Raw genomic sequence first — 13,763 nt, 5'->3', positions numbered from 1 at the left:
TGACTAGCTGACTCTTTCTAGTTCAGAGAATGAAAACGGTTACTTCGTGTGTCTATGTATATCTCTTTGTAATAAATTGTAATGCTGGTGCTGTGAAGGCAGCTCAGTTTTTGAGTTCCAGTAGTTTGTGAATAGAAAAAAAATCTGCCCTCCATTTTTCTTGGGTTTATAAGCTACATACAAAAAATTATTAGCAAGAAGGGGTAGTTCAAAGTTTATAGGTGAATGTATATGCTATAACAAATTACCACAAATGTTGTAGCTTTAACAGCAGAGAGATATTCTCTCTCAGTTCTGGGGGCCTGAAGTCAGGTTGTTGACAGAGTTGGTTTCTTTCACAGGCTGGAGGAGAATCCCCTTCCATGCCTCTCCCAGCTCTGGTGATTGTTGGCAGCCCTTGGCTTGTGGACACATCGCTCCAGTCTCTGTCTTCGCCTTCATGTGGCCTTGCGCTCTGGGTCTTGTCTGTGTTTGTGGGTCTCAAATTTTCCACTCTTTTATCTTATGAAGATACAACCATTTGATTTAAGTCCAGGATGATCTCATCTGGAGATCCTTAACTGTATCTGCAAAGACCCTATTTCCAAATAAGGTCACATTCACAGCTACCAGGGTGTTAGGAGTTAGGCATCTTCTTGGGTGCCACAATTCAACCCACTATAGTGAGTAAAACCTTTTCTTAAGTTTGCTAATAAGCATTGTAAAAGTTCTTTTACTGAGGGGAAGAATAGTATCTGACCTATGTACATAGAAATGTGATTCAAAATTTAGTTGCATGTTTATTTTCTCTTCGTGTGGTTTGCAATTGATGTGGCATTCTTGTACTGTGAAATTAGGCTGTGCGCATATAGACAAGCTATAATTTGGAACTTTAAATGGTGTGAGCAAAGTCTTAAATTCTACGAACACATGCCATTTAGCTCTTGACTTTTAAAATCTACATAGTTGGGTATTATTGTAAGATGAATGTTTATATGCTTCCTTTTGATATGAACCATGTTTGTCTCCACTTAAAGGAGTTTAAATTTATCCGGTGATGTAGTCTAATTTGAATTTGTGTGCCACAAGGAGGGATTTCATAGATACCAAGAATTGCTGGGTGGATAAATGAGGTTAAATAATCAGAAGTAAGAAGGGTAGTTTTTGGTGTGAATAGACAGAGCCGCTTTCTGAAAAGTGCTGGCCCGTTCTTCTGGCACGTGGTTTGGAGAGAACCTCTGGTGAGAGCATTCTCCTTCTCTCCCACTTTGAGATGAAAGCCATGAGCAATTTAGTTCTTACTATTAGAATAAGTGGGTTCAGTAAAGCTTTTTTTTTTTTTTAAGTTCATTTGTGCTGTAGACCCATGGCTACAATATTTAGTAATGTAATTTTTAAAAACAAGCCCCTTCTTCCATCCATTCTCTATCCACATGAGTGTTTTGTTTTGTAGTACATATTTCAAAAATTGTTATCTTGGGGCTCCTGGGTGGCTCAGTCAGTCCAGCGTCCGACTCTTCATTTCGGCTCAGGTCATGATCTCAGGATTGTGAGATCGAGCCTGCTTGGGATTCTCTCTCTCCCTCTGCCCCCCACTCTCTGCCTCTCTCTCTCTCTCAAAAAATAAATTGTCATCTTTCTTTATTCTGCTTGCCTAGGTATTGTCTCCACTACTGTGATGTAAGCTCCACAAGCACCAGGAGTACATCAGTTTTATTCTCACTCAGGACTGTACCCCATCTCTGAAGTAGTAAATACTCAACAAATACTTGTTGAGTGAATGAACTTAATATACCATGGGTACTCTTAAAATTCATACTACAATGCTAATATTCTTCATTTGTATTTACGTTTCTATAAAATGATTAAGCACATTTAAAAATGTTTAACTGAACTAACTTCAAGTGTAATTGACCTACAGTTTCCTAAATATGCTTGAAGTGCTTTTACTTTTTCCCCCTCCTTGAATTAATAGAAATCTTTTGCCACAACATCCTAAAGGGGATCGTAAGGAAAGTGTACATACACACAGCTCTGATTGCCTCTGTGGGGTGGTTCTTGGCTAATCCCTGTGAAAGGAAGTATCAGAAAGAAGACTTCTGTCCATTGCAAGACTGGGAAAGGAAGGCAACAGCCAGTGTAGAATAAGATCAGAGCATCAGACGCCACATGCTTTTATTTAGAATAAAATCTAAGTCCTTAACCGTGGCCTACACGGCTTTGACTGCCTCTGTTAACTTCCTGAACTCATGTACTGTTTCCCGTGTCGTTCATTCTGTTGTAGCCACACTGGCCTCCTTGCTGTTCCTCAAACATGTTACCCATACTGTCACCTTACTACCTTTAACGTAATGTTCTCTCTGCCTGCAGTGATCTTCCCCCACATGGCAGCATGGCTGACTCCCTCCATTGATCTAGGATTTTATCCTAAAATGTCACATTGCCAGCGAAGCCCTCTCTGGCTGCCTTATGCAATATCACATTCTCCTTGCTAGTTCCTGCTGCTGTCAGCCCCCTTTATTTTCCTTTAGACTTCACGTGACCTTTCCTGTATATATTTTGCCTATTTATATGTTGATGATCAATTCTCCACAAAACTGCCAGCCCCATGAGAACTGGGATTCCATCCTCTGCTACTGACTCATAGGTGCTCGGTTAGTATTTGTAGATTGAGTGGGTTGGTGAAAGAGCCTAAGGAAGATCCATGTGGAATTTTTTTTTTTTTTTTAAGATTTTATTTATCTATTTGACAGAGAACGAGAGAGTGCGCACAAACGGGGGGGCGGCAGGGAGAGGGAGAAGCAGGCTTCCCGCTGAGCGGGGAGCCTGACGTGGGGCTTGAATCCAGGACCCTGGGATCGTGACCTGAGCTGAATGTAGCACTTAACCAACTGAGCCACCCAGGAGCCCTTCCTGTGGAAGTTTTAAAAGTTTAGTAGAACATGGGCTGTGAAAATCACCAGCTCCCTTTACTTCCAGTTTTGCTCTAACAGACGATTCAGTCTCTGTTCTAGAAGAGATGAGAAATGAAGACGGGGTTTAGGATATTGGGAGGTGGCAGTGGATAGAAGGGAAAGGAAATGAAAAGGAAAGTAACCAGCCAGGCCCTGGGGAGCAAAAGTTACAGCTAGAAGCAAGTTGGTCAGCTACCTGCTTTATGGGGCAGCCTCTTGTTTCTAAGTTTGGAAAGGAAGAAAACCAATTCTTATGCATTTATTGACTGATCGATTAAAAATATTTTATTTGAGAGTGAGTGAGAGTAAGAGAGCACAAGCAGGGGAAGCGGCCGAGGGAGAGGGAGAAGCAGGCTCCTTGCTGAGCAAGGAGCCTGATGCGGGGCTTGATCCCAGGACCCTGAGGTCATGACCTGAGCCGAAGGCAGATGCTTAACTGATTGAGCCACCCAGGCACCCCAAGAGAACCAAATTTTAAATGCTTGCTTTGGGCTAAGCCATACACTGGGTACTTGACAGTCATTTAATTTTTTTTTTTTTTAAGTGTCATTTAATCTCCACAGTAGCCCTTTCAAATGAGAATCACGATGGCCATATGATAAGGTCAGGAAATTGAGATTTTTTTTTTAAAGATTTTATTTATTTATTTGACAGAGAGACAGACAGCCAGTGAGAGGGAACACAGGCAGGGGGAGTGGGAGAGGAAGAAGCAGGCTCCCAGTGGAGGAGCCTGACGTGGGGCTCGATCCCAGGACTCTGGGATCATGCCCTGAGCTGAAGGCAGATGCTTAAGGACTGAGCCACCCAGGTGCCCCAGGAAATTGAGATTTAAGATTTATTTAAGAGATTTAGATAACCTTCCCAAGATCACATATCAGTTAAGTGGGATATCCAGGCCTGACAGATTCCAGAATCCATGTTTGTTCTTAAACTTAGTTTATAATACCTGAAGGGGGATACTGTATACATTAATAACTTACATTTCACGTAGTGGTGTAAAAACCTCAGAAGATTTTTGGGTGTCTTACTTGACTTCTTGTAGCAAACTTGTGAAAGTAGCTATAATAATAGTATTTAGTGATGTGATTCGCTGCAAATTCTTTAGCTCGAAAGTGGTGGGAGCTAGGGCTGTAAGCAAACCTTCCTGACTTAAACTCTGATATTCTTTCTGTTATACCACACACATAAAACAAAGGAATTCTTGATAGCACCTGCCAGTTCTATTTGACCCAGTGTAGGAGCTAAATATGTCCTAATAAAATTAGAGAACTGGAGTCTTTTAAAAACATCAGCCAGAGCAAATAGCTCCTTTACCCTAAGACCCAAGAAAGAGGTTGACTCCTCCAGGAACACTTGTCTGGTTGTTGTAGAGCTGGGACTAGAATTCAGGCTTCCTCACACTCCCGTGCTCTGCTTTTATTACTAAAGAATTTGTGTTTAATTCATCCAGGTCTTTCCCCTTGATTCCCTTTTTCATTCACATTTCAGATTTCAAGACCAACAAACAATTTTCCTTCCCACTCGTGTCTCCCAGCTTACAGGTTGGGTTCTTCCCATAGGTAATGATATCTTGTGTATCTTTCTTGTATATCTTTCCAGAGATACTTTATGCAAAATAAGGCAAATAGGTAAACTGTGTTTCTTTAACAACATATCTTGCTGATTCCTCTATATTATTAGTACATGAAGTCATTCTTTTCTTTAATGGCAGCATTCATATTGAATGAGTGCTTCATAATTTAAGCAGTCGTTTACTGAAGGACATTTAAGTTGTTTCCAGTCTTTTAGATTAAAAAAAATTCAATAATGAATGACCTTGCACATGTCATTTCTTATATGTACAGATGTAGTGATAGGATACATTTCTAGAAATGAAATTGCTAGATCAAAGAGTATGTGTTTTTTATATTGCCATCCTCAGACCTTTATTCTCAATGTAGAAATGTTTTCAATTTGAATGAAACAGTAAAAATTGCTTTTTGTATTTGGCAGTAGCAGTTCATAATTTTAAAAATAAGTTACTTTCAGAGTGACGGGATTTATTTTTTAAACTGGTGCATATTGTATGCTTTGATGTTAATATGACAGATTAAAGAATGTGTAATGCAAGCAGTATTGCTTTGGACTCAGACCTGAATTTGGGTCCTTGTTCTACCAGTCTACTGACTTTGTGACTTTTGGCAGGTCATGTAACCGCCGAGCCTCAATGATCTCATCTGGAACAACAATACCAGCCTTACAGAATTATTGTCTAGAACTCTACTGTATTTCATTAATTCTAAGACACATTTTTTCTTTACATTCTAGTATCTTTGACATTGAGAGGCTCATAATCAAAGACATGCTGCATTTGTTTTGTTTTGTTTTGTTTTCTTTCTTGGCACATAAGATAATGTTGGTCTTAAAATTAATGACATCTTATTAGATTTGATGAAGTAGGGTGATGCCACAAATTGGCACAAGTGAACTGTGCTAGGGCATGGTATAAGCAGAGGAAGTTCAGTGTGATGAGGAAAGTTCAGGTTTGGGGTGGGGTGGTTGGGTGTTAGGGGAGTGGGTATAGCAGTGGAAGTTTTGTTCTAGGCAGCAGTCAGCACAGAAGAACCACCACATACATAGTAAAAGGGTAGTGCGGTTGGTTAATGGAGCAGAAGGGCAGACATTACCCACAAATCTGGGTATATGAAGTTGGAATTATGGCAGGTTGTTGGTAGGTACAGGACTTTGGCCCAGGGTTGAGAGGTTAAGGAACTGTATGCTTATTTATAGCAGGAAGACTTCAAAATTATGGGGCTATGAGAAAATTTTTTGCAAATGATACATCTGATAAGGGATTTGTGTCCAGAATATGTATATGTGTATGTGTATAATTTTTAAAAATTTTATTTATGTATTTGTCAGAGAGCACAAACAGGGAGAGCAGCAGGCAGAGTGAGAAGCAGGCTCCCTGCTGAGAAGGAGCCTGATGCTGGGCAGGATTCCAGGACTCTGGGATCATGACCTGAGCCAAAGGCAGTGCTTAACCGACTGAGCCACTCAGGTGTCCCTGTAGCCAGAATATATGAAGAACTCTTACACTAAACAATAAAAAGATGACCTGATTTAAAAGGGGGCAAAGATTTGAACAGACATTTCTCCAGAGAAGGTCCACAAATGGCCAATAAGTATGTGAAAAGATACTCAACATGCCATTACGGAAATACCAGTCAAAACGGCAAGGAGGGGCACCTGGGTGGCTCATTTGGGAGAGCACACGACTCTTGATCTCAGGGTTGTAAATTTGAGCCCCACGTTGGGTGTAGAGATTATAAAAAAGATTCTTAAAAAAACAGCTGTAAGGAGATATTACTGAACACCCACTAGGATGACTAGAATCAAAAAGACACGTTGAGCAACAAGTATTGGTGACGATACTGAGAAATTAGAACCTCAACCACTGTAGATGGGAATGTAAAATGGCACAGCCACTTCGGAAAAGAGTTTGGCAGTTCTTCCAGTTAACGGTATGATCCAGCAATTCCAGTACTAGAAATACACCCAAGAAAAGTGAAAACATATGTTCACCCAAAAGATGGTACATGTGTGTTCATGGCAGCATCATTTATAATAGCCAAAATGTAGAAACAACTCCGATGTCCATTACCCGATGGATGGGTAGATAGAGTATGATATATTCATATGATGGCTTATCATAGCAAAGGGATGAGAAATGATACCGATGCATGCTATGACATGGACAGATGTTGAACACATATGCTAATAACTAAAGAAGCCAGACACAAAAAGACCGTGTGTTACATGATTGGATTTATATGAAATGTCCCAAGCAGGCACGTCGATAGAGACAGAAAGTAGATTGGTGGTTTAGTGGCCCTATGGGTGGGAGAGGGTGGGGGATAGGAGAAATGCCTGCTGAGGGGTGTGGGATTCCTTTTGGGGTTGGTGAAAATGTTCTGGAATTAGATCGTGATGACCGTTGTACAAGCTTTTGAATTACTAAAAAGTGTTGAACAGTGTACTTTAAATGGGTGAATTTTTTGGTATGTGAATTATATTCACATACAGTAATGCTCTTAAAAACAAAAAGAGGCCCTAGTTCTGGGAACGGCCTGGATTACTTACTTAGCAGATTATTTGTATAAGAAAAGGGTTAAGAGTAGAAGCAGCAGATTGTAAGAGCTGGAACGCATGCTGATTGGGAAAGTCTGAGAAGAGGGAGGAGAGATGGTGATGGCTCGGTCCTGAATAAAACAGTAGCAGTTGTCAGCATTGTTACTATCCTGCCAAGGTCAGATGAGTAAGAACTAACAATGCTGAGGCTCTGAGTGTGGATCTTGTAATGATTGAAAATGCTTCCTGCCTAAAGTCCGTATTGGCCCTGAGGTCTTAGTTGTGGGGACCCCCATCGTGGGGAGGACCCTGATATGGAGAGGAAGGATACAGAGAAAGGGCCCAGGTGAGACCTGGACAGTTCATGTCCCGGGGCAAGGACTGTGGTCTTCATCTGAAATGTTCACATTGTTTAGGCGGCTTTGGTCCACATGAGGGTGGAGGTAAGGAAGGCTAACTTAACTAAGTTAATGGCTATCAGGATGGAAAGGATGGATGGATCTGGAAATTCCCTAGGAGACAGGGTTCAGTCAAGACAAAAACCGAAAGGCAACAGTAAAGACTTGGTGTGTTAAAGGGAATGTCGTGGGATTTACTCAAATTTCCCATGGGGATAGTATGAGCTATTAGTGTCCACATATCATTCACAGGCTTATATGGCCCTCTGTTTATTACTTCTGTCTGTGCCAATTGTCATTGTGTTTTTAAAAAATTAAGTGTTATCCTTAAAACTTCATTCGGCTTTGTATATTACCTTTTGAAATAAGATTGCAATTATTGGGGGAATGAGAGCAAATGAGTAACTATTAAGTTCAAACAAGGAAAATAAACTTTATTATGCTGCATGATTGAGGCCACTGGCTTACCGTTGCTCACTGGTTTCTAAATATTACGGCAACTCTGAAGAATGAGTGTGTAGTTGTGTAGGCAGGACCTGAGTTAAGCTTGCTGTACCTACTAATGGTCTGTATATATGAATAGTGGCCACAGCCGTGGCAGGGCCCTCCTTTCCTTTTATCAAAATCACTTCACTGGTACTGTGAACTAAACATTTTTGTCCACCCAATAGGTTAGTTTTACAAGTCGTGATAGCGTTGGTGGAGGGAAGTGAAAGAAGAAAGAGGAAAACCTTTCTCTTCCCTTCTTTCCTTTTGAAGCCTTGGGTTTGGAAGGATAAAAGCTTTGAAGAGTAAGCTGACACTCCCTTTGGGGAGCTGACATCATGAAATAGTGGTTTACCCCCCTGAATAATTTTCCTTTCACAGAGTCTGAAGCTTTTCTTTTTCTTTTTGACCTGTGCTGAAAATGTTACTAAAGATTCATTTTGGTTTAGAATTTTGCTTTTCAAAGAGCAAGCATCACTTGAAGGGTTGGGGTGAGCTCCTACTGCAGTGTGCTCTAATTTGGACCGACAATTTTCCACCCAGTGCCTCTGGGTGAGCTCTAGCTCTCCTGAGGGGATTGTTAGTTTTAATTTGAGAGTGGAAAGTGGAAGGAACAGTGGGCAGAGAGAGAAGTGATTTTGTACCTAGAACGTTATCAGAGGAAAGCGAATGCTAGAATAAGAATGAGGTAGTGGAGAGTTAGGGAAGGATGATGTGGCCGGGGTGACTGGGGGGTGCCCCAAAGACAAGCTTTTCCTCCTCCTTGGTGTAGATTCGGCCTGGCTCTCTGCACTGGGAAAGGAAAGGAAATTCCCTTTCTGTCTCTTCTTGGGCCAAACGCCTCTGCTACAGAGGTTAGACTAGAACTCAGGGTTAATATGGCTCAGGACCATATTTCAGTGGTAGCTTTTGTGGTCTGGCCTTATGGACCTAAACACAGATGAGAACAATTTTTCCCTGGGGAGATGAGCACCAACTAACTTGACTTAGAAACAAATTTTTGACATAGAACCAGTTTATAAGTTGACTTTATACTGTACTTTTTTTGTTGCATACCAGGCCCATTGATTTGCAACCAGGTACTTCACATGAGGTGTGAATATCATCCCTGAGATTGCACAGAAGTCACATGAAAGGCACACGGTGGCTTTGGACAATCTGAGACAATTAGCAACATCGACTGAAGGCCAAGGTTTTATTAAAAAGAAACTAAAAGAATTACTGGACTTAGGATAGCCTTTTATTCTGCATAGAGTCCTGGAGGATCCATTATGGGGAGCTCCATAATTAACACTTGTTAGATTAAATGAAATACTAATTTCAGTCAGGAAAAGCTATGTCCTTGCCTGAAGGAATATCAAGCATATTGGAAACATTTGACCTAACAATAAGGGAGGGTGTTGCAGGGAACAAAGGTTCTCTGTGACTTGACAGCTGCTGTTAAAAAGTGACACCAGGAAGAGCCTGACTCTGGCTCCAGCTGCCTGAAGTTGCTATAGCCTTCTCTAGTGTTACCAGAGGAATTTGCACTGCTCTTGTGTTAGCAGATAGAGGCTAGTGATGGATAGCTAACCAGGTCCTTATTGTGCTCTGGGAAATCAATTTCTGACCTCTCAGTACAATCTTCTGAACTTGGGTTTCCTAATGGCCAGTATTTTGAGGTTCTAACTATGTACAGGGTACCTTGCTTAACTCAAAGACGTTCTAGGAAGCATGAGCTATGCCATGGATACATCAAATCTAGTTGGAAATATGTAACACGGCTTTAACTGGAACTCTAACCTATTTTCGTTTCTCTTGAAGCCCAGAGGCTGAGAATAAAGCAGTGGTTACCAAGTTACCCTCATATTTCAAGGACTTGGCCTTGAAGGTAGCCTAATGGTTTTGCACATTTTGCCCATACCTTATCTCCAGGAAATAAAAGTGTGGAGAGTTAAAGTTTCTAAGACAAGGATGTTTTTGGAGAGAACCTTTAGTATGTGGTGTGTTTTGTGTCTTTTCCCACCTCTACACACAGCTTCTGGAGAGGAGGATGCTTCTCTTAAGTCCCTTTCAGTGAAGGCAAATGATAGGGGAGGCGAGGCTCTAGTAGAATCATTCTGAGAACTTGACATGTATCTCCTGGTGTTTAGCAGAGCATAAGGAATAGTATGTGAATCTGAGGATCCGTAGAAGAACAGAAAGAAACAGGGCTGTATAGTTAGTCATCTGCATTTCAGAGGACAGTAGTGTTTCCTTGAGCTTCTGGATGGAACCAGGGTAAAACCTTCTAAAGAGGGACACTGAGTGTGACCACCTGGAAGATGATATGAACTAGGAGGAGGTGTCCATGGAAACCCTAAGGATGGAGGGTTAGAGGTGTAAATGGCCAGTTCTCATTTAAGTCCTGGGAATTACACATGGAGGGTCCCACATAGGGACTCTGCCAGGAACCCCACAGAAAGTTAGCATGGACATCGGATTTCACTGGTGTGGCCTTTTCAACGCCCATTACTTCTCCCCACTCCTTCAGCTCCAACCCTAAAGGAGCCAGAGACAGCCTTGTTAGAAGTAGAAGGGATGCTGAATAAGATGGGGAAAGAGAGACAATGACTGCTATCACCCCCCACCCCTGCCCTGCCCCACCCCAGCCCAATTGCATACTTCTCAGCTCTAGCTCAGGAGGGGAGAAGAGCTTTTTAATTTAGGTGAGTATTGACTAACACACTGTACTAGACATCTTAATTTTTGAAATCATCATGTCTTGGGGCTGACGGTGAAATTGAACCACTATTTATAATCAAAGAATGATTGGAAAAAATTAGGAGACTCGTGTTAGCTTTCATTCAGGAGTAAGGAAAACTTGTCCACAGAAGGGCTTTGAAGGAAAGCTATAAAGTTATGCTTATACCCTGTTGAGTTTAGTTCAGTACATCATTTCTACATCCACATATACACATGTAGGAAAAGATAAGCAGTTGTGAAAGGAAATTGTAAGTAGCAGTTAGAAAGTATACATAAAGTTTGGTGTACAGATTTTCCAAATCACTACCTAGAATATTTGAAGTTGGGAAAATCTAGACCTATCACCTTAAGGGTAAGAGGAGTCCAGGCGTGTTGAGATTGTTTACTGGTTGGAGTGTTGTAGGTCTTACAAGGAGGTAAGATACAGATGGCGCTTCATTAGCTATGACTTGTAAGAGCCTACTGTGGGTCGGAGGTCGTGCTTTGTACTCCACATCTGCACATACAGTGGTTTTACTTTTCACAACAGTCCTGCAAGCTTCGTATTATTTCCATCTTTTTTTTTTTTTTTGAGAGAGAGAAAGAGGGTGGGCTGAGGGAGAGGGAGAGAATCTTTAGAATGTATTTTTAGATTTGTTTATTTTAGAGAGGCAGAGGGAGAGAGAGTCTCAAGCCGACTCCATGCTGAGTGCAGAGCCCGATACAGGGCTCGATCTCACAACCCTGAGATCATGACCTGAGCTGACATCAAGAGTTGGACGCCCAACTGACTGTGCCACCCAGGCGCCCCTGGTATCATTTCCATCATATCAGACAGTGAAACTGAGGTTCAGACAGGTTACATGAGGCACTCTCATTTCCCACAGGTAGTAAAAGCAGAGAGCTGTGTTCTGGACTGTTTGACTTACATCTCAGGCTCTTTCCACTCCGCCCCGCTGCCTCACCCACTAGGGTGCAGCGGTGGGATGAGGCTGCCGAATCCGCGGGCGCTCGCAGCCCCGAAGAGAATGGGGCACACGCAGCACTCCCTGGAGACTGCAGCTCTTCAGTCCCTCTGGTCAGCTTCCTCCATCTACCCCCACCTCTTTCTGGAAGATTGCTGTTTTCCCATGATCCTCTAGAGCCTCATCTGAGGTGGGCACTGGGACATGCCCTCCTTAAATTATCCGGGTTCTTATCCTTTCTGTTGAGAAAATGGGCTTTAGAGATGTTAATCAATTTACCCAAGGACTCAAACAGCTAGAAAGTGGAAATGGCATCTGGGTTTGAATTTCAGGTTTCTCAGGCAAAGACTTTATAAATGCATGTATTAATAGAAAATGAGCCCTTATGAAACCTCATGTTTTAGTTTATTTTATCATGATTTAAAAAACATAGGTTTTGTGGATAGAATTAAGAATAGGAAAATTTTGACTTGAAATGGAGGGGGGGAGCAGAGAACCACAGAATTCTGTATCTGGAATGTTTCATGATGTGGATTCTGAACAGGATGCCAAGAAAAGAGTCTCCCTTTCCTTTCTGTACCCCATGTTTTTAGAGGACTCCTGAGACTCTGCTGAGACTGGCACTATGCTTAGAAATGGCCTTTCATTTGTTTATAACTTCCTAGCGGCACCTTAGATCTAGCGTCCTGTCCTTTTTTATATGCAAGGGTAGTAAATTTAACCAGTGTGCTGGATTCATGGAGTTTAGGAATCGCCAGTAAATTACCCGTCCCATTGTGTAGACCAGGCACCGCTCTGTGGCAGTGCTTGGGAACTACACTTTCACCAGTAGCTGGGGGTCAGGAGAGAGTGGGCTCTCACCCCGCCCCCTAAAATGCAGAAGTGGCCTCAGCTCAATCTCTTTCCTCCCCTTCCCCCTTCTTTTCTTCCTTAAGGCAGCTTCTTTGAATGGGAAGATAGTGAGTTGGCAGTTCTTTTAGGCCAGGCAGAATTCCTATTGTGCAATCTGGTGGCATATAATCAGGAATACTGTTTATGCCGTCCCAGCATAATGTTCTTGCATTATTAAGGGCTTCTGACAAACTTACCCAGACCAGATTTTATCAAGGGAAAATCTACTCCCTGTCTGAATGGGATAGCTTCCCTAATCCTAAACTTTTCTCCATAAATTTTAACAACCTTAAGGAGACTTGTGTCCATTTGCCCTTTGTACTACCTGGAAGGCATCCTGCCCTTTGAAAGTAGGCATTCCCTTTCTTTCTGGCTAGGGTCCTTCTCAGTGCATCCTTTCCTGTGATACCAAGAAAGCACATTACTTTTCTCCTTGCCCACCTTCCCCTTTCAGTGTGTTCTCTACTGTCTTCTGCTATGCAGTACTGTGCTTATTTTTTTTCTTGCTTTCTGCTATAGAATATCCTTTCTGGACTATGGTTGGCAACTTCTTTCAGCCTGAGGACAGAGACTGTTTTCTTTTCTGGCAGATTGCCGGCCTATGTTTATAGGTGAATGTACACATAGCTCCTGTACGTGACTGCAGTCTTTAAGCCACTTAAATTTTGTTGCCTTCTGAACTAGTATGGTCGGCATTTCATGCTGTTTCCGTTCTTCGGCCAGTATATTTCACACCCCATTCCCCTCAGCCCCAATCGTAGCACTGGATGTTGTGTAAAAAGCAGTGAGGCTCTGTGAAATTTGGGCCTTGTCCCCGTGATGTTCCATAACTGTTGAACAAACGAATGAAACCAGGGGAGCAAGAGCAATCGGCTGAGGATTTCAAGTAGTGAAAAACAAGGCTTCTTATGATGAACAGTACAGATCAAACTAGAAGGCTTTGCGTGCTGTGGAAAGAAAGCACTGAATCCTGTAAACAACAGGGAGCCATTAAATTTATGTATTTTGTAGAGGTCTAATTTGTATACATACAAAAAAAGTGCACACGTTCTGTGTACAGCTTGATGAATTTGTACCTATGCGAATATCTGTGTAATTACTGCTCGGATTCCAGAAAACTCTAAAACCCCGGATGAGGAGATTTTGTCTTGACTCATAACATGTTGGATGCCACGTGCCAATGTTTGGTCTGTGGTATAACCGGGATTGGAATTATTACAGCTGTTCCCAGGATTAACAAGTCTTTATACTTGAATAAAAACACTAACTCGTACCAT

The 13,763-nt window shown here is 41.9% G+C and overlaps 1 protein-coding gene across 4 annotated transcripts in view; it reads left to right on the top strand.

The window, feature by feature from the left end:
• The window catches only part of RRAS2 (RAS related 2), a 71,662-nt gene that overhangs the window by 39,357 nt on the left and 18,542 nt on the right, over nt 1-13,763 (top strand). The window lies entirely within an intron of this gene.

The sequence above is a fragment of the Ursus americanus genome, chromosome 24 (genome assembly GCF_024610735.1).
Source record: "Ursus americanus isolate L20-20 chromosome 24, mUrsAme1.1.p, whole genome shotgun sequence".
NCBI lineage: Eukaryota > Metazoa > Chordata > Mammalia > Carnivora > Ursidae > Ursus > Ursus americanus.
This window is presented reverse-complemented; position numbering and strand designations above follow the sequence as displayed.